Source organism: Gallus gallus, chromosome 1 (assembly GCF_016699485.2).
Source record: "Gallus gallus isolate bGalGal1 chromosome 1, bGalGal1.mat.broiler.GRCg7b, whole genome shotgun sequence".
Taxonomy (NCBI): domain Eukaryota; kingdom Metazoa; phylum Chordata; class Aves; order Galliformes; family Phasianidae; genus Gallus; species Gallus gallus.
In genome coordinates, this window is record NC_052532.1 from 84,688,786 (window position 1) to 84,707,770 (window position 18,985).

General features: G+C 42.5%; 1 protein-coding gene across 2 annotated transcripts in view; it reads left to right on the plus strand.

Moving 5' to 3' along the window:
* Positions 1 to 18,985, plus strand: part of DCBLD2 (discoidin, CUB and LCCL domain containing 2) — a 310,431-nt gene that overhangs the window by 167,852 nt on the left and 123,594 nt on the right. For both annotated transcript variants that reach the window (XM_046939846.1, XM_046939850.1), the window contains one exon: positions 9,601 to 9,721. The gene's annotated coding sequence lies outside the window, so the exon portion shown is untranslated. The remainder of the gene's footprint in view (positions 1 to 9,600; positions 9,722 to 18,985) is intronic.

An 18,985-nucleotide genomic window follows, 5' to 3' on the forward strand; every position in this document is an offset into this window, starting at 1 on the left:
CTTGACACCTGATTTTTGAAATGCTAGCAGCAAGGAACAGATTTGCTCATCTGTGACCGTACTAAGTCAAGATACTTGATAGTCTCCAATTGAGACTCATGGGAGTAGCATAACAGAAACCTTCTTCTGAGCTCTTCAGGGGATTCAGAACTGTGCTGACAGTACTGAATTGTATTGTTTCCTATGGGCTGGTGCTTATTCCTGAGATGTCACTGTCTCTGGGGACTTTTCTGTATGTTTTCCAGACAAACTCTTTCTTGTCCTGTGTAGTTACTGAAAGCTGCCCTCAAATGGTGTGCAGGATTTCCCAGGCAGACATTCCTGAAACTGAACTGAGATTACAGAACAGCTAATTTGAGAGCCCAGATTTTGCCTTCATGCTTCTAATTTTAAATTTTACACACAAAAAGGTAGAAATTGTTTTACCAGAGCTCACCAGCTGAGTCTGTCACCATGTACATTTTTGGTGCTTAATAAAATAAAAAGGTAATGGAGTAATCACAGAACAACAATAATTTCTTGGAGCAAAGTGTGCAGATGTGGGAGTGCAGCATACTCTGTCCTGCTTAGCCAGGGACAGATTCTTGCTGGTGAGGTACGCTGGTAAAAGCTGATGTTTTGAATGTTATGGTAGCTGGCTGGTAGCTGCGACCAACTTGAAAGTGACCGAGCAAAAGCAGTGTGTTGGGGGTCTTTGGATAAGGTGGATCGATTCACCTATTTGGTTAAAACAGAAGGTGACTCAGTGCAGCTCAAGGCTGGAGACTATGCACTAGCAAGGGACTAATCCCTGCTTGGCTGAATGGGAAGGGAGAGATGGCTGCTCACTTACATTCACACCTCAGGGCAAAATGCAGGACAGACCTCTCCTGTATCCTCTGGTCACACTCCTCAATGGCCAGGCCTGGCCTGAAATGTCTCCATGTGAGACACGGCTGGAGGGGAACCAAAGAGCACTGAAGCTCTGGCATTCTGCTGTGCTGGTTGTGCTGCAGGGACAGCGGGGATGTAAACAAGGGTGGGGAAGAGGAGAGCTTCCGCCAGCCGCTGGTCTACTCTCAGGAAGGCGGGAAGCCCAAGAGCCGAAAACATTACAGCATTGTCTTTTGGAACTGACTGAACATGTGAGGAATCATTGTCCTAATGATAAACACTGTTATAAATATTGGCAGGACATGAATCCAACCTCTGCGAGGGCTTCTTTTTTTAACTGTTATAAAAGCAGCTCAGATCGCATTTTTCTTTATCACGTCTTTCAAGTTTGTTATCCTGTGCCCCTCTCTGGATTGCCGTATGGTGAAAGCAGTGGGTCTTACAAATGTTTTCTGTAGAACTGTAGTAGACATGAATACCAAACAACCTCACAAAACCACTAAATATTTGGCAAGCTCCTAGTCTACTGTAATTTTGCAAAAATGCTCAAGACAAATGTTTATGTTGAAGGAGGAAACATCCCCGGGATAAAGCTATCAATTAATGGATAATTTCAGCTTTCATATAGAACCCCGTTCTATAAGCCGTACTTCATAAACAGTGAATACTATTCTAATTAAACCTCTGTAAAACCTTAAAAAGCCCTTGAATTGAGTGGATGCTGCTCTGGCTCTTCTGGCATGTTTCATACAGGACGTCTGGCCAATTCTCCAGTCTTCTCTCAGATATGTTACTGATCCAAAATATTTTCACCAGACACTCTGAAGTGGAATCACAAGTTTGCCAATTTCCATTTCATGCATCTTCCTTAGAAAACTGAAAATTACAGCTCATGAACACTGGTGATTTGATTGCTCAATTTCCAAACTTTACTCACTAGAACAAAATAATAACAAAGATGCAGATGATGATGTCTGGCCTGTATTAGACATAATTGCTTACCGAAAAAAAAAAAAGAAAAAAATTGTTATTTATTTCCAACCCAGAAGTTAGGCCTGGAGGAGATTGGTGTTCTTAAACCGCTGATAAAGTACAGATCTTCCAGTAGGCCTTTGTCAGGAGAGTTACTGCGTTGTTACACTGACTGACATTTCCCTGAACCTGCCCAGGTCTCTGAAGCAAAAAAGCAACTCTCAGTATCTTCACAGCGTGTAATTTTCAATTTTCTCTATTCTCTGAGCTCCAAGTTGGTATTTGTTTTGAGAAACATGTATGTCAGAAAGAAAGATCTCAACAAAGGTCTCGGTCCGGTCTCTGTCACAACCGGGCCGGACCAGCCTTTAAACCGTTGACAGTCTCATATTCTGATTTCCTTGGACTTTACAGCAAAATTTCAAATGCTGGTGGAACTGCCAAAGGAGAAAAGTGTGTTATAGTATCACTGATGATAACATAGTCCTGTCTGTTTTTTTTTCATCTAAGTAGTGCTGTGCGCACTTAAGCAATGTTGTTTCACTCGGCTTGGAAGTCTTGGCAGAACTTCATTAAAGTACAGCTGAATGACCTGTTACATGCACAAGGGGGTTCCTACCTGCAAGAGGTTATTTGAGACATTGGCAACGTAGTAGTCCTGCAAGTTGATGTGCTGTTTTCTAAAGCTGTATCCAGTGACTCGAGCATCTCCTGCCCTCTACAAAGTTGTAATCTTACTTAGCTGACAGTTGGCCAGATAGCATGGGAAAGGTCTACTCTGGGTCAAGTAAAAGGCCTGTCTTTTTCTGCCCAGTTCTTTCATTCAATCACTTCCCCAGCCTGTTCTTGATTAGAAGTTTGTCCTCACTGGTTCCAAGCTGGGGCTACATGTTCAGGCCACCTCTTCTCCCTCCAGAAAATGTTCTGGATGGAAGGCATATAGAAAATAGAAGAAAATTGTGGCTTTAGTAGTGAATCCCATGGGATAGATGATGATAGTAATCCGACTCTAGCTGAAGTTGCTAGAAACACTACAAGAAGCCAGGGAAAATTAGAGCTAGATGAGGTCCACTACTCTGAATTATATTTGCTCAGAATTACAGAGTATTTAGAGACAAAGTTCAAGGAGATACCGTCGTAGGAACCAGTTTGGGTTTGTACAACTCGGGCATGAAGTGACAGCTGTTTAGAAGAATACCACAATGTAACCAAAGCCCAGAAGTTTCCTGAGTTCAGACTTCGGGTGAGGTATTTTGGCCAAACTCATGCTTTGACTTTGAACATGCTGAAAATCCCATGGAACTTTAGTTAGTGAGTGTTTCATAAGCTGGAACATGTAGAGAAATCCCTACCATCAGACCAGCCACATTTGCAACAAGTGCTACTTGTCTTCTCCATAGAGAAGACAGGTTTATCAGGTCAGGACTGCACTCTCTGGGTTTGTGTATGGTAGTAACCTGGCTGCCTCTTACACTCTCGAGCTCTTGTTCTAACTCAGTTATTTCTGAAGCCTGGAAACCATTTTTTTTTTTCTTTTGTTTTTTTCCACCTTGCTCACTGCTGTATAACTGTCTCACCAAAAATCATAGGCATTAATTGATAAGGGATCTAATGGGTGGTTTCCGCTGAGCAAGCATTATGTAGTGAATGTTGTTCTTGAAAGGGAATAACATAGATGCTTAGTGAGGGACTCCAAGCAAATGAGCCGGAATTGTAAAGCATTGCTAACTTTTATAGAACTTTAGTATACAACTTTTGATGTTGATGCCAGGAAAGGTTATGTAGCATATCATCTTGAGGGAGATCACACTGTGTGTGCAGAACAACTGGAGGATCAGCTAGCCAGCATGGGTTCATGAAAGACAGACCCTGCTTGACCAACCTGATTTTCTATAATTGAGTGACCCGCCTTGTGGATGAAGGAAAGGCTGTTGACATAATCTTCTAGACTTCAGAAAAGCTTTCAACACTGTCTCCAGCAGTATTCTCCTGGAGAAGCTGGCAGCCCATGGCTTGGACAGGTACATTCCTTGCTGACTGAAGAACTGGCTGGAGAACTGGGCCCAGGGAGTGGTGGTGAATGGAGTTAAATCCAGCTGGCGACTGGTCACGAGTGGTTTTCCCCAGGGGTCAGTGCTGGAGCCTGTCCGGTTCAATATCTTTATTGATGATCTGGACAAGGAGATTGAGTGCACTCTCAGTAAGTTTGCAGATTACACCAAGCTGGGAGAAAGTGTCAACTTGCCTGGGGATAGGAAGGCCCTTCAGAGGGGTCTGGACAGGCTGGATTACTGGGCTGAGGCCAGTGGGATGAAGCAAGACCATGTGCCGGGTCCTGCACTTTGGCCACAACACCCCCCAGGCAGTACTACAGACTTGGGGCTGAGTGACTGGAAGACTGTGTAGAGGAAACAGACCTGGGGGTATTCATCAGTGCTCGACTGAGCATGAGCCAGCAGTGTGCCCAGGTGGCCAAGAAGGCCAATGGCATCCTGGATTATATCAGAAAGTGTTACCAGCAGGAACAGGAAGGTGATCGCCCCCTGTACTCAGTTCTGATGGGGCTGCATCTTGAGTACTGTGTTCAGTTTTGGGCCCCTCACTTCAGAAAGACACCGAGGACCTGGAATGTGGTCAGAGAAGGGCAGCTAAGCTGGTGAGGGGTCTGGAGCACAAGTCTTATGGGGAGTGCCTGAGGGAGCTGGGATTGTTCAGTCTGGAGAAGAGGAGGCTCAGGAGAGACCTTATAGCTCTCTACAACTACCTGAAAGGAGGTTGTGGCGAGGTGAGACTAGAAGGAATGGCTTCATGTTGCACCAGAGAAGGTTCAGGTTGGATATTAGGATAAATTTCTTCTCTGAAAGAGTGGTCAGGTGCTGGAATGGGCTGCCCAGGTTGGTGATTGAGTCACTATCCCTGGAGGTGTTCAAGAAACATTTAGATGTTGTACAATGGGGCATAGTTTAGTGGGGAAATGGTGGTGGTATGTGGATGGTTGAACTGGATAATCTCTGAGGTCTTTTCCAGTGTTGGTGATTTTATGATTCTATGTTTCTAAATATCATCAGAGGTTTAAAGTAACTGCTTAGAGACAGGTCATAAAAATATGAAAACCCTGAAGGGCTCCTGGAACAGATTTAGTGGTGGGAACCTGATATTTTTCTTTGGGTTGAGGTACAGTTTATATTAGTATGGCAGCCTCTCAATTTAGAGCACTGTGAAATGGAAGGAGACTGTGCCACCTCTGGCTATGTGACCCCAGCAAATGCTTTTTGTTCAGTAAAGAGCTTCAGTCCTGAACTCTATCAGATCAGCACGTTTCACTGCAAAACAAAGCAAAAACAACAACAAAAACCCCTCAAATGCCAAAAACAGTTATTACCAAAACATGGCCTAGAAAGCATAACACCCTCTGTGTTCAGGGCATTAGTGAGATGGACGTCCCTTTGCTCAGCTCTCTCCTTTTTTCTGCCACCGCTGACTTCTGCAAGGTGGGCACAAAATTACAGAAGTAAAGTATAAGCAAAGGTTGCAGCCAGTTCCAGGTGGTCTAGCTCTTTTTTCTAGTCAGTGAAGCAGTGCTTATTTGGGCTGATTCTTTGGCCCTGCTTCTGTGAGCGTGTGCCCTCCTGGGCACAGCTGCTGTTCCAGGGCAGCAGTGATGGCACTTAAGTTTTGCCATGCTACCATTCTGGCCAAACCCCAGGTCTGAGCCTTCTTCCCATTTGACCAACCAACACAGGCAGGATCAGGCAGTTCAGTAAAAAACAAATTTTATGGGGGATTGTTACACTGCGCTAGCATCTCAGGAGGCTTGTATTTCCTTGACAAAGATGTTTCATATGTAAAAATAACAGGGCTCCCCGGATGGACTCCTTCCCCCTCTAGAATCACTGGAGAGGCTGACTGCCCGTTCTCCCTCCTGGCTGGGGGAGTGTCTGGCCTTGAGCCCCTGCCATTGCCCCAGACCCCTGCTGCTGCTGGCCTTGCCCCAGTGCAGCGCTTGGGCCGGCCTGCAGCCCTGCTGCTCGTTAACCAAGGGGGAAATTGCACATTGTGGACAGCCCAGCAGAGCGCGGGTGATCCTAAACCACCAAGCAAAGGATTTCAAAGGGATTTTTAAAACCGGAGCTTTCAAGTGCACAGCCTGAAGCTAAACATTTAAATCTGTATTTAAGCATCAAAATAAACAGGGGTCTGATTTTTAAGAGGTGTGGAACAACTCGGGATTTCCACTCAGTTCCCCAGGGGCTGTAAATGTGTTCATTGCTTCTAAAAATCTGGCGGCCCCTTAGACATTTAGGAATGGAGCTGCAGTCCCAGCAATCCAAGGAGGCCTGAATTGTATCCTTCAGACCTCTACCAAGTGAGGAACTTAGGGCTGAAAACCAGAAAAGCGCTGAGGTCCCCGGTCTGAAACACAGCAGGGTGTGTCTTCATTAGCAAGGTTAAAACAAGCAAAAATTTAAAATAAAAGAAACAAATCCTCTCTATTTGCTCACTTTCTGGCCTTGCCAGTCCTGTATGGCTTTAGTTCAGCATTGGTTTCCACATTGCAGCTAGATCCTGGGGAGTAAGAATGAAGCCTTGGAAGATGGGAGGGCTTAAGCCCCCCAGACCTGTGGGATATGTCCTTTCTGCGCCTGTGTTCACTTCTTGCACTGCTATGAGAGACAAAGACCTGCTCTCACCTTTGTCTGGCATCTTTTCTTCCCGAATAAAACAATAGCAGCAACTCCAGTTGCCAAAAGAGACAGACCATGTATCTAAAATCATAACATTTCTTCTGTTCTCATGCGATTTTGTAAGTGACAAGACTGTGGCTGATCTTCTTTTTTGATCATTTCCGTTCATCTGGCTTATGCAGCTCTTGCTCAGCATGCTGTATTTTCTTGCTTCTATTCCTGCATGCATAACTTTCACCATTTGCTGGGTTAAGCCTTGGGACTGTGGATTCCCATCCTGATATCTCAGAGCCTAAAAGTCATAGCAGTAACATTCCCTTGTAGAGGAGATCCTGTGTCAGGAGTCCTAGCACCTAATGGTCACCACGTGCAGAATAGATAGGCATGTAGCCTGACATGCTTCCCTAAGCTCTCTCTGTGATCAGTTAAGGGAGGCAGAGGCCTCTGCTAAGGGCAGTTCCTGCCAGTTATCCCTGCCTGATACCTTCCCTTTGGAAGGGATAAACTGACTCCAATTCCTCACTTCCACCACCAACAGTAGGGGAAACTTAGACAAGTAAGTTGGACTAGATGCCCAATTGTTGGATGATTTAATGTCAAGTGTTACAGTTCCATCCCTAGGGACTGACAGGTATTTCTACTATAGCCAATAAGTTCTTTAGTTCAGAACAACTAGGGAGGGCAAAGCTGCCAGTCTGAAGATGGCTGTCGCAGGAAGAGTCATAAAACATTGTTCTGTGGATGAAACTGGAAGCATTTCCTGTCAGCACAGCGTCTGACCCTGTATGCCATTGCACAAGACAGCAGTGAAGAATTACAGTCATCTGCGCTCCAGGAAGTTGAGTTCACACTGGAAGACGTGTGGAAGAGGGCTAGTAAATCAAATGGGAAGTGAGGAACCTGTCTTAGGAGAGAAGATTAAAAGAGTTTGGTTAGTTTGGCTTAGTGAGATTAATTTTGAGAGGAGAATATAATTAATTTCACATGCAGAACGTTGCGGAAGGGAAGAGTTATTTAAGCTAAATTTCAATGCTGGTAGAAGGGCAAGTTGGTATGAAAAGATCACAAATGCAATATGTTACTAACGCTTGCTTTGTCCAAAGAACTTCAGCATATTTCTTCATGACTTTTATGCTGCGGCAGCTGCAGAAAGACAGCACTTGTTAGTTGTGCTACAACTCCTTCCCCATCTGAATTGCTCTCCCTCCTTCCATCTCTCCTTAACATGAAAATCCATAAAAAGCAGTATATAATATGAGAAGCCTGTCAAAAATCCCTTCTGAATGTAGTGGCTACAGTTCTTCTTTTGGGGAATTATAATTACCAGTCATAGAAAAAAAATACATTTATGACAACCTTTGGAGTCACGGGTATTAACCTGAACAACTATTGTATCTGGCATTAGCAATCTTAGTCCTGCAGGAACATCTGCTTCTTTGCTTTTGGTTATCCAAGTCTTAAATGAGCGAAAAGGGATAATTTCATGATATAATTACCCACCTCTAAGGCATTTTTAGGATTACAGCCTCTTTGAAAAGCACTTTTAGGAGGAGATATGTTACATGCTTTGTGCACTGGAAGTCAGGTTTCATTGCTGATATTCCTTTGGAAAACAAAAAAGAAAAGGAAAGCGAAATCAGTTCTTAAATACTCAGTAACTACTACTGAACTTTGGACATTCTGGGACTTTTAAGTCTGTAATACTCTTAAACCTATCAGTTGATAGGACTTTATTCTCAAAACTCTTTTACAACTTTACTGATTTGGTGTTACTGCTGGTGTTTCGTGCCTTGTTTCAATCATTAGTATAACCCAAAACAGCAGCCATTGGACAAACATCACCTGTCGATGCTACATGTCAGAAGCAAACTGAGAAGTGCTGTGTGATGCTGGTGGAATTTTACTTCAGAAACAGAATATGTGAGAAGCAGGTTTTACATAGTTTGGATATCAGTGTGAAATAAAAGAAAGTTAATATAGTGAAAGGATACTGTCAATTCATATTAGCCACTGATATCCCTTTCCTGCTCTCAGACAGGCAGCAAGGGAAGATGCTGATATATCAAGCATAGTCAAGAAGTTACTGCATTCTCATGGCTCCTGACATACAGAAAACCTTCCAGATACCATTCTGACATGAGGAAAACATCACTAATCCTTGCTGGCCTTAGCACAAAAGTGGCTCTAGTTTCTGGACACAGTACATGTTATCTTGATATGCTTCCATTCACTGCTTCTCTTTCTGTATCAGCTGTATACAGGAATATTGGGCGCTGTAGTAAATCTAGCACCATGGCTTTAACTTTTCCCCAAAACTGCAATAAAAATGAAACAATCTGGCCAATACTTTGATGTTTCTTTCTTACTAAGTCCATGAAAACATGACTCTTAACAGTACTGGAAATGATCCCAATGGCCTTCCTCATAACGTTTGATATTTAGTTGACGAACAACATCAGAGTTTTAAAAATGTTCTTCAGGAAAGAAATGTGAAGAAGCAGAATGTATTTTCTCTTTAGTACAGTGCTCAGAGATAACCTTTGTCTGCACTAAGGAGGGCCATGACTGAACATCCAAGGAAATGGGGAACTCGTGCATTTATTGATCAGAATGTAAAAAAACAAGCACTCTCTTCCAGTGGGCCAAAAAAGACTTGAGAGCCAGGCAAAGCAAATAATTCCACTCATTCCTTCAAGACAAAACATATATTACTGCAGACACTGAGCTGAACAGAAAGTTCTCCAAAAAATATTTCAGGTTAATGGTTTTGCAGCATTATGTCCAGTCCATGTTCCCCGATGCTCACTGACTTAATGTTTTAGATTGAGACTGCATTCTTGAACTTTGCAAATTTTATTCTCTGTAAGATGCTGCACTGAATTTCTAGGACCTTCTACAGCCCAAGTGTTGGTTATTTATTTCAAGTTGGTTATGCATTTATTTCAGTCTGGAAAGAGAAAGGATGACAGCTCTGAGAAACTACTCTGACAGCTAGGTCGTACATACCCACAAAGTCTTTTCAATGCAACCATTTACAACACTGAATTGTGCTATTTTCTGTAATTCATAGAATCTACCCCAGCACACAAAAGACATCTCAAGAAGTACTGGTTGAGCACAAGGCTTACTACACAAGGAAGTTGAATTGATTCAACAGAAGTCCAGAGCTCCACTCCCGTTCCCCTCTGCAGGTAAGATTCCTTTTCAGTGCTCCAGGAATGAGGAAAGGCTCTCTTTGTTGCAGTCGCTTGAATGTAGAGTGACTCTGGTCACACTTACTCTGTTTCAGTAGTCTGCTGTTGTTATGATTCCCATCTTAACCTGGCCATTGTGAGATCAGTCTCTGAACTCTTAATGTGTGCCATATCACTGAGCTCGTTTAGAAGAAATTCATCTCTGGTTACCAGCAGTATCTTCCAAGGGAACAGCATGGAGCTGCATCAGAGGAGGATCAGGTTGGGAATTAGGAAAAAGTTCTTTACCAGAGGGTGGTTGGACCCTGGAACCAGGCTCTCCAGAGCAGTGGTCAAGCTGCTGGAGTTCATGAAATGTTTGGACAGTGCTCTCAGACATAGAATTTGAAGTTTGACTGGTCGTGTATGGGACCAGGTGCTGAAAACAATGATTCTCTTGGGTCCCTTCCAACTGAGAATAATCTATGATTCTGTGATTCCATTCTGTACAGTCACTTTATTTATTATATCCATTTTTATGCCCTGTAAATGATTGCCAGACCACAGGAAAAAAAAAAGTAACAAATCTGGATATGTCTAGATAATTTAAAACAAAAAATCAGTCATGATGTGATACATTATTCATATTGATGTGAGTTTTACCTTGTAACTGATAAGAGGACTTCAAGAAGATTATCCAGAGGATGCAAATTAAATCACTTATGTTAACTGATGTTAAAACAAGCATAAAGTGTCCTTGCAAAATAAGCTGAAATCTGGGAAGAACAAATATGGGATAAGGGGTCTGCAAAACAAGATGATGAAAAAGCTGAGAAGAAGAGTTTCAGTCACAAGGCTCTGATTAAACAAACTTATATTGCAGGTATATGGCAGGAGATGCTAGCTTAGCACCTGCATGTAAATCTTGTTTGATGAACAGTGATAGACTTTACAGGATACAAAGATAGTTCTAGTTGGGACAAACAGCAAACTCTGAATCCAGATTACAAAGTTTGTATAAAAAAAAGGAAATTAAAGAGGATACCTACTGGGGGGGAGAAGCACTTGTAGGTGAATTGAGAAGAATGTGAACACTGACTACCTCAGCCAATGGGGAAAGGGGAAATGGCACTCAAGTGTCAGGGTGCAGTGAGAAAAGAGGGGATGTGTCCCCCAGTACTTGGAGAGACCCCACAAGAGTATGCCTAGTATGCTCTTTACTCAAGTAAAGAAAGCTGAAGACTCTCCTTTGTCTCTTTTTGGGATGAAGATGATTGAGCAAGTGTGGTGAGCAGGACTAAGGAAGTAATCCTGCTCCTGTACTTGGCACTGGTGAGGCCTCACCTCGAGTACTGTGTTCACTTTGGGGCACCTCAAAGCAGAAAGGACACTGAGGTGCTGGAGCATGTCCAAAGAATGGCAACAGGGCTTGTGAAGGGGTTGGAGAACATGCCCTATGAGGAGCAACTGAAGGAACTGGGGCTGTTTAGTCTGGGGAAGAGGAGGCTGAGGGGAGACCTCATTGCTGTCTTCCAATACCTGAAAGGTGCTTACTGCGAGAGGGGGGCTGGTCTCTTCTCACTGGTGACCGGTGACAGGACGAGGGGAAATGGCCTCAAGTTGTGCCAGGGTAAGTTTAGGTTGGATATCAGGAAACACTTCTTTACAGAAAGGGTTGTTAAGCACTGGAATTGGCTCCCCAGGGAGGTGGTTGAGTCACCATCCCTGGATGTGTTTAAGAATCATTTGGATGTGGTGCTCAGGGACACGATGTAGCGGAGGGTTGTTAGAGTTCAAGTAGTATGGTTAGGTTGTGGTTGGACGCAATGATCTTGAAGCTCTTTTCCAGCCTGAGCAATTCTATGATTCTAAGCATGGTGCTCATAGGCAGAACTTGTGCCTTGATACCATTACACACAAATTCCAGAATATGACTAAAAGTCTGTGTTCTCCTGTACTACTGCTAGCTGCTTCTATCTAGTTATTAATGGGTTCTCTGTAAAATCATAGAGAAAAGACATTTCTGATTGTTTTCTCTGTTTTTCATCTAGCTTTATCATAAAACAATTACTATTAGTACACCTAACTTTTATATAGCGCTTTTGTCAGCAGGCCTTACGGTCCTTTGCTAAGAGATCCATGTCATTTGATCTGAGGAACTGAGGTATTTGAGGAGTAAGGCAGTTGTACATCAAACAGTAAAGACAGCAATTCAATGTGTTGGTTTTCTGTTGCTTGTTTATTTGTTTAACAAAGTTATCACCCTTATTCTGCCCACTGGGAGAAGATAGGGTTTCTGTGTGGAAAACCTAATAGATGTTCTGTGATTAAAGGATGCCCCAAAATGCAACCATGTGGGAGGGCCTTGTTCATGTTGATCAAGCAGCCCTTGATTCTGATATTCCCTCAATTTTGAGTGATTTATTTTGTGGTCTCAGTAGTGCTGTTTCTGGATACCTTCTTTAACCAAAAGTTCTGCATAATTACTGTGCCACACCTTTCTAGTTTAAATCCATTCCACTGAATTTCAACAGCATAAGAAAATCTTGGTTTTGATGTTAAGGGTCGATAAAGCAGCACTCAAAGAAAGTTTCACAACATCATTTGGCTAATAGTGCAAAGGACTCATGATTACTAACTCACTCATGATTACTAGACACTTCTCAACATTTTCATAGTATGAAGCATCTCTTGATCGAAATTCCAGTTTAGGAAAATGTTACAGCATGTTCTTAAGCCCACAGAAGACAAAGCTCATCCTTTTCTGATCCTGGGCCAGAGAGACTGTCTCATCCCCTCTAGCCCTCCCATTCACAATCACATAATGTCTCCGTACCAACTCAAGCATTGTGTACATGGAAAAATGTGTGTGTTGCATTGCAGGCAGTTCTGTAAAGGATAAGTGGCTCTGTTCTTTCTGAAATAAGTTAATCATACTGTCTACATTTGTTCTTGTTTTCATCTGCTTCTGCCATCTGTTCTCTTCCTTTCTCTCTTCCAGCTCCCTGTGTTTTAGCAGTTCCTCAGTTCGGCTGAGATCAGAAGTTGGCCAAGCGTATGTTTGCAAATTTTATTGTATTTGTCTTAACATGGTTTTGTTCAGGTGTTTAGTTTTTTAAAATCTTTAAGAGTGATGCAAGTCCCAGACCTTATGGTCTCCCCTTTGCGGGAAGTCATAACATTTTCCCATGCAGATAATCAAGTGAGAAAAGTGATGTTAATGTAAAACAAGCTGATAGAACCTGTCTAAACTCAGTAATCCATTCAACTTCCAGTTCCATGGGCAAGACCTGCTTAATTGCCAGCCATATTTAGTGAGCAGAGTGTGGGGCCTTTGCAAGGCAGGGCTTGGAAGCCTTACAGTCCTCTCAGCTCCTACTCCAGTTCTCCACCCCAAAGTGAACTTTACATCACATCAAGTGCTTTGTATATACTGTTAAGACTAAGGCCAGATGTGGAGATTTTGTTTGTTTCCTTTAGGTATACATGCTCTATTCATATAACTGCAAATACAAACACTCATCGAAGATTAAATAGACTAATGCCATCCATAATGAAACAAAGTTTCTAAGACAGTGTTTTCCTGACATTTCTAAACCAAACATTTCTGTAGTGCTTAACCATAAAATAAATAACCAGCTTCCTTCTTTTTTCATCTACTATCCAGGCGTCTTCAGTATAAAGAAAAATGTAGCAAACCAAATATATCATGATTCACTTGGAACAAGATTTGAAGTTGCTGAAGGGTAATGTGTTTCAGTCCTGCTTGACTGTTCTTGCTAAAAGCCCATAGTTTGCTGCACACGTATGATGTTTGAGAACAGTTGCAGGTTTGTTTGCAGAACAACTTGATCCATTCTAGAACCAAGCACATGTGTAGTGGTCACATGCAAAGTCATCTGTCTTAATGGTGCATTTGGAAAGCAATGAGTTTTCCAGTGCAACTCAAGGATCCAGTTTTGCTCTCTCTAATGCTACCAAAGAATGATAGTAACACCAGTTGAAATCAGCAGTGTTGTTACACTTGGAGTGATATAAATATCAGGTGTCAATTTTCATGTGTGACATTTTCCAGTTTTAGGTATAACAGTAAGATCGTGAAAAAATCTTGCATCCCTTTTGCCTCTTACTTGATCCCACTGATGCTCCCTTCAGCCAGTCTGTCTGTTCAGTTTCTCACAGGCACACGGTACCAGTTTCATTCTGTCATTAGATTTGCTGTTCTCAACCATTCCCTTCTATTCCATACTGTCCAGCATGCATTCCTTCTGGATTTGCTTCACCACAGTTTTTCTTTCATTCTGCTGGTTACTGGCAGTCATGTTTTTAACAGAGTTTCCCTGTTTTCAGTTCCTATATGTAGTATAGATTGATTTCAAGTTGCCATTGCTGTCCTTACTCTGGTAAGCCTAGCTTGGCGTGACAGCACAATGTAGTCGGTAGTCACTAGAAGCTGGCAGCAGTCTGATCGTATTCTATGGTACCAGAACCCCCCAGTGATCACAGCTACTTGAAAATGAACAAGAGTTTTACTAAGAATGTGTGAAATGCATTTTTGTTAAAAAGCTTTCATAGGGACAGCAAAAAGGACTCCTGGCAGAACTGCCCCTTTCCATTTCAGATTTCATGTGTGCTTTTTTTGTTGTTTGTTTGTGCATGAAACAAGTTGCGTACAAGAAATGATCTAATGTTTTGGTATGTGGGCAAAACTTATTTTTCCCTCACTTTCTTTTCAGAAACTTTCTCTTCAGAAATCATGATGCTTATAATTTAAAAACACATGAAAAACAGCCGCCTGGAGCGAACACCAGGCATGGAAAATTTCAACTGAACTTGTAAGATTTTAATTAAGTTATAACAGTTTCTTACAACATGAAATGTCAAAACATCTTTTAATAACAATCAAATAATGGTGAAGCAAATCCAAGTGTTTCTGTGGAGAGTTGATTAGGGAAGGAATAACACCTCCAGAGAAATACATGCATATAAGTGAATAGTAAGTAGTAACAGGCAGGGCAAGCAAGCTATAGGAGTTGCCGAGAAGTCTAGGAAGCCCTTTAGTGTCTGGTTTTCATAGTAAATTCTATTCTAATCATAAGAGATGGTAGTGACAGGTTTAATAAAATTTAACCTCATCTTTATTGCAGTAAGAAAAAGAACATAAAACACTGGAATGTCGCAAAGTGGTGCCAAGTGCGAAATGCTTTCAAACATACAACTCTTTTCATGGGTATCTTTTTGCTTAGTCATTCAAGCCTGATATTTTTGTAATCTAGTCCACTGCATGTCGGTTGACTTTCTTCTTTCTCCAAATGGAACTTTGCATCAGAGCAGCAATTAACCAGTAAGTTCACCAAGATCAAGAGGCTCTAGCTGAAGTTCTGTGTTTAGCAACTTAAAGCTAGCTTTTCCTTCTGAGGAGCAAAGTGTAATAGCAACAAAAATGGAGAACCATTTACTGTCATACTGCACCCACACCGTGGCTAACAAAGGGCTATCAGTCCCCTGGGCTGTCAGAACAGAACCTTCCAGAAATACTTAATTGCCTTGTTACCTGGGACTTGCTCTTGGCTGTTTCAGGAGTAACTCGTAGTGCAGGTTCTTGGTCCTTGTTATCTGTAGTGGAGATGATTCATACGGAATGAATTACCTATACGAATGAGACACACAGGCTTTCTTATGAGACAGTTCTTGAATAGTATAAAATACACTGGGACAATTGTACACCTTCTTTCTCACCCATTCTTGGAAGACTTATTTGTGTTTTTAAGGCCGTATCAGGTCAGACTGGTTCCTTCCAACCACTCTATTTGGTCAGCCAAATTTGATCCTTTAACATGTACCAGGGGTTTTCTGCCAAAATTGAAATGATTATTTTATCTTCAATAGGAAAAAAAAAAAAAAAAAGGATGTACAATCAGCTGTAAATCTATCTGGGCCTCAAAGTAGACACTGGCGCAGCAGTCAGCATTTGCAGCAGTTAGAACATACAACAATAGAAAAAAATGTTTTCTTCTGCTGAAATAGAAAGGAATACATCCCAGTACACACCGGGTAGAATCCTTTAGGCAATGCTGTCTTTGTGAAAGTCTTTATGAAAGCTGGAGCTTTGTGGTGTGCCAAATTCACAACCTCCTGATAAAAGAGTAAGAAAGCATATTCCAAAGAAAGGAATGTAATTATATTTAGCTCCCTGAGAATATTTCTCTAGGTTTGAGCTCCATTTGTCCTCCAATATACTTTTCCCCAAAAGGCTTAATTTAATTTGTTACTTTCCCCTTAACATGAAACAGTGGAATGCATCATAATATTTTCCTGCTTGCCAAGATTTCCTTTTGCAAATATATGCATTTATTTAATGAAGTAGTATCAGATGGCTTTCTGGTTGGGCAGCAGACATGGCAAGTATGTCTTCAGAAAGCCACTGATAAATGGCTCAGATTCTGTGAATCCTACATTGTCTAAAATCCAAAAAAATTGAGAGACAATGACGTTCTAAAGATCACTTACCAAAGGAGAGGACTTTCCGAAAACTTCTAAGTTTTCATTAGGTCGATGTTCTACTGACCTAGCCAGACATGATACAATGCGTTTCAATCCGTTTTCCAGCCAAGACATTTTAATTATCTGATGATTTATTTATTCTGTGATTCTATTTATTTCATTTTTTTACAATTGGACATGTTCTCACAAAAGACTGTATATTCTCCACATCAGTCTGCGTTGGCTTCTTCCACCCTATACTGGAAAGCTGCCTTTTCTGTGAAATACTTTTGTGTCATTTTCAACTTGATCTAATTTGGAGGGGGAAGAACTGGTATCATTTTTATTGCTTTTTATGTTATGTAGTAAAAAATTACAAGGAGCTTCAGGTGGCTTACACAGTAATGTCTGCACGCAGTCATTATTACTGACCACTAAGGACTGTGCTCCATTTTACTTAAGGAAAAACACTTGGAAAAAATGACTATGGCCATTACGTTGAGAAAAAAGAAAGCAAAAAACAGATTTAGTGTTAGCAAAAATGATCATCTTGATTCCTAGCATTGATTAGTCAAACTATTAATCTTTGTTCTTGCCTCTGCCTAAGGAAGAAAAATGGCTTCTTGTAGTAGAGTTTGTGTGTATGTGCCTCTTCTCTTTCACAGCCTTTTAAAGTCTGAGGCCTTGCTTTTGATTTCACTTACACTTGGGTTTTCCTGTCAAGGGCTAATTTAAAGAAATATACATCTGCTGTTAATAGGTCACATTTGCCTCTGTACACCAGGAAAGGCAAGCAGCCATAAATCCAGGGTAAATTGTTATTTAGCTCAGATTTACAGCTGCATAGGGTCAGTGGACTTCCCCTCTCAGCTTCATTGTTCTCTAGGAGTGTTTTTCAAAGTGAAGGTCATGGTCCCCTTGGGGTCTGTGGAAAGGATCAAAGAGTAGGCTGGAAGTTGTAGGAGAAGTGGTGTTAATCACTAGCAGCCCCCGCTGTGGTTCCACTGGCTTTGCTTTGGCTGCAGTGCTGGTGTGAGCAGTTGTCCCATCCTTCCTCCCGGCTGTCAGCTCCTGTCCTGCATGCCAGCCTCTGCGTGGCTCCAGCACAAGTCTGTGGAGCCACACAGTCAGGAACCACATCAAGGGGTTGACCTGGCTGAAGAAACACTCCACCAGACGAACATGCTTTCTGTCACGGACAGATCAGTTTCCAAGCCCAGTTCATTGTACAGCCACAAAACACAGAAGTGCCTGTTGGCTTCATGCAGGCTGCAGCACAGGGTAGGAATGAGCAGCTCCACAGAGGGGAGGACACAAGCCACAGACACCTGTTTAAGCAATGCTGCCACCAAACTGGGAGCATGCACTATGAGTTCACACAGGCTTGGAGGAAGGAAGGGAAACAGAATAGAAAGTTGCATAGAATATTCTGAGTTAGAAGGGATCACTGAGTCCAACTCCTGTCATCAAATCAGCTCCTATTTGCTGTAGTTTTTAGACTGGCCAGGAGGCAACAAACTGACTAATGGCACATAGTTTGCCTCCATGAAGGGGATAAGCATTTAACTAATGCAACATGTAAGCAGTCATTTTGGGTCAGACCAGTGTTCTTATTATCTCTGTATCCCGCCTGAAACACAAGCCTACGAGTGTATGGAGAAAGCAGACACACACAGTATTTTCCCCAAATATCCTTCCTGCTTCCAGGCAGTTGCAACTCGCAAGCTTTCTGAGCTAGATACTGTTGAATTTAGCATCCCTCAGTGAGCAACCCCTCAGCCAGTCGAAGGAAGGGATTGTCTCACTCTGCTGCCTCACTTCAAGCACTGGGTGCAGTTTTGGGCGGGTGCTGCAATGTAAGGAGGACATAAAACTATGAGAGTGCATCCAAAGGAGAGCAACGAAGATGGGGAAGAGTCAGGAGGGCAAGGTGTATGAGGAGCGGCTGAGATCCCGCGTTTTGTGCAGCCCAGAGCAGAGGAGCTGAGGGAAGGCCTGATGGCGGCTGCAGCTCCTCACAGGGAGCGGAGGGGCAGCGCTGAGCTCTGCTCTGTGTGACAGCGACAGGGCCCGAGGGAACGGCATGGAGCTGTGTCAGGGGAGGGGCAGCTGGGGGTTAGGGACAGGGTCTGCACTAGAGGGCAGTGGGGCCTCAGGATAGCGGTCATTCGCCCAGATCTGCCGGAGTTTGAACAACACTCTCAAAAGTATGATTTGAATTTTGGCTGGTCCTGTGTGAAAGCAGGAGTTGGACTCCCTGTTGTAGGTCACTTCCAACTCAGGATGTTCTGTGATTTCTGTGATATCTCTTCTATGAAATTCCAGTTTTTCTTGAACTCGTGTAAAATTTTATTATCTGCAACATCCAGAGAGTGTTTATGCCTTCATATATTACTTGCAGCAATTTCTCAGTGCTCTGCCCAGAACAGAAAGAGCTGCAGCTCACTCATGGAGTCACACCAAGACAGATGAGCCAAAAGGAGTGGATGGGATTGCCACAGTTCAGAAAAGAGAAAAAACTCTTTTTATTTAGAAGCAGTAACTCAGCGAACTCACGCATGAATGGTCTCCTTCAGAAGGAAAGAGACCAGATTCTTCAGCTGATGAGCATTAATTTATCTGTACAAACTTCAACTATAACAAAGTGCCTCTGAGTTTAGCTTTGTAAGTGGCCATCTGCTGGCTTATAGCAACATGTCCTTTGCTACTCCGGGTATCATGGAGGAGGGAACTGAACAGTAATGAATAATAATTTGCTGCCTGCATAATCATCACCAAATCAGAAAGTGAATAGCTTAG